Source organism: Myotis lucifugus, unplaced genomic scaffold (assembly GCF_000147115.1).
Source record: "Myotis lucifugus unplaced genomic scaffold, Myoluc2.0 scaffold_150, whole genome shotgun sequence".
NCBI classification, from domain to species: Eukaryota; Metazoa; Chordata; class Mammalia; order Chiroptera; family Vespertilionidae; genus Myotis; species Myotis lucifugus.
Genome location: NW_005871198.1, coordinates 2,261,205 through 2,263,993, shown reverse-complemented (window position 1 = coordinate 2,263,993; position 2,789 = coordinate 2,261,205).

Genomic DNA, 2,789 nt, shown 5'->3' with positions numbered 1-2,789 from the left:
AGCAGGCCTAAACTGCAGTCAGACATCCTTAGCGCTGCTGAGGAGGCAGGAGAGGCTCCCATCACCACCGCTGTACTGGCAGCCATCAGCCTGGCTTGTGGCTGAGCAGAGCTCCTCCCATGTGAGAGCGCCCTGACCACCAGAGGGCAGCTCCTGCATTGAGCGTCTGCCCCCTGGTGGTCAGTGTGTGTCATAGTGACCAGTCATTCCCAGTCATTCTGCTGTTAGGGTCAGTTTGCATATTACTCTTTTACTATATAGGATAGAGGCCTGGTGCATGGGTGGGGGCCGGCTGGTTTGCCCTGAAGGGTGTCCCAGATCAGGGTGGGGGTCCCGCTGGGGTGCCTGGCCAGCCTGGATGAGAGGATGATGGCTGTTTGCAGCTGGTCACACCCCCTTCAGATTGGGGGTCCCCACTGGGGTGCCTGGCCAGTCTGGGTGAGGGGCTGAGGGCCATTTTCAGGCTGGCGGGCGACTGAAGCTCCCAACCTCTCCTTTTTTTCTTTTTTTTTTTAATTCTGGGATTTATTTACCTTCTGTGGCTGTCACTGGAACTGAGAGCCAGCTTTAGCTCTGAGGCTCGGCTCCAGCTCTGAGACCTCAGCTGCTGAAAGCAGGTATCTGCTTTTGTTTGGCTTCTATAATTGAAACTCTGTTGCAGCTCCAACTCCGAGGCCTGGCTGGCTGAAAGCAGGTTTCTGGGGTTTGTTTAGCTTCTATAATTGCAACATTGTTTCTTAGAGTGCAGCTCAGAGGCTGGCAGGGGCAGGCGGGGAACCTTGGCTTCCTCCATCACTGGAGCAAGCAAGCCTCCTGTTCGCTTCAGCTGCCTGGCTGCCGGCCGCCATCTTGGTTGGCAGTTAATTTGCATATCTCACTGATTAGCCAATGGGAAGGGTAGCGAAGTTATGATTAATTATCATGTTTCTCTATTATTAGATAGCATATCTGGCTAATATGCAAAGTGTCCCTTTGGGAGTTCAACCAGATCGGGAGTTCGACTGCTCCCTATGATGTGCGCTGACCACCAGGGGGCGGCGCGGAACAAAGGAAGGCTAGCAGCCGGCAGCTGGCAGCCGAAGGAAGGCCCTGGCCGGCAGCTGGAAAGCCCTGATCATCCCTGATCACTGGCCAGGCCTAGGGACCCTACCTGTGAATAAATTTCATGCACCGGGCCTCTAGTAGTAAATAAATGAAAATCATAATAAAACACTTCTACTAAGAATTTTGTTCCATCAAACACTATCAAAATACATTTATAAATGTACATTTATTCTGAACAATCCTATAAATTACCACTTATTCCCATTTTACAGATGAGAAAAATGAGTAATGGAAATGTTAAATAATGTGCCCATGGTTTTTAAGTGACGAAGCTGGTATCTGAACTAGACTTCTGTCTTCAATGTTAACTTTGTTATGTGTCTTGCTCACTTTCATTCCCACCCGGAAGAAAGCTGAGACATTGGAAGAAGAAAGAATTTCTCCTGGGCTATAATAAACTGTGCGTGGGACTGGGAATGCTCATTGGTGAGCTTTATTGTGAGCAACTGAAAATATCATCAGAGGCAATCACCATGAAAGGGAAAAGGCCAAGGAGAGCCTGAACGCGAAACTCTGCTTTCTGTTTTTTTAGGTGGTGGACTGCACCCAAAAGAACCGAGAGACAATGCTCTGTAAAGGGTTGTTCTTAAAAGATCAGTAAAGAATGCAGTCCCTTGTTTTTTTAATTTTGCATATTAAAACAAAACATATATACCAACCAACAACAAAACCTGGAACCAAACCGTTATCAGTTACTCTGGAAACAAAAACATCGAATTACCTGAAATCTAAGACACATGGTTCTTATTAAAGTGATAAATAACAGCCCAGCCAGTGTGGTTCAGTGGTTGAGCATTGACCTATGAACCAGGAGGTCACAGTTCGATTCCTGGTCAGGGCACATGCTTGGGTTGTGATCAAAGGTTCTCTTTCATCATTGATGTTTTTATCTCTCTGTCCCTCTCCCTTCCTCTCCGAAATCAATATATATATATATAAAAAATATATATATATTTTAAAATAGAGTGAATAACAGGAGGAGATTAATAGTTTATTTAGAATTTGCTTACTATCCCATACCATGTTGAGTTAAAGCTCACAAGAGAGACAACATACATGGTTGTGGTTGGATTTGCTCTACTTGCTTTTGTTCATTTTTATTTCTTAGGCTTAAAATGTTAATGTACTGATTGTATCAGTTGGGTTTGCTTCATGGCAAACCATATCACTAGTTAGCACCATAAAGCAACAAACATTTATTTGGGCTTATGCCATTTTGTTTGTGCTCCATTGGTCTGCAGGTCTTCGAGGTCTGCAGTCAGCCCAGGTTGGCTGGGGTTTGGTCTGGGAGGTCTCAGCTGTCTCTGCTCTATGTGACCTGCCATCCTTGACCTGAATAGCCTTGTGTGCTTGTTCTCATAGCCAAGCTCCAAGGTGCAAGTGCTTGTGAAGCTTCTGCTGCTCATGTCTCCTTTGCTAATGCCCAAATCAAAGGTGGAAAACTAGACCCCTCCATTTGATGGGAAGATCTTTAAAGTTATATTGCAATGACATGGGTTCAGGAAGAGAAAGAATCTGTGGCCATTTTTTAAACCATCACATTGACCTACATTTCAATATAAATAATGTAAAATAATAAATAATTAATTAATTATCAATACTTATTCTTTTACATAAATACAGGTAATAGTGGATATATAGGGAGCAAGCCTATATAATAAAGCCTAATATGCAAACAGTGGAAC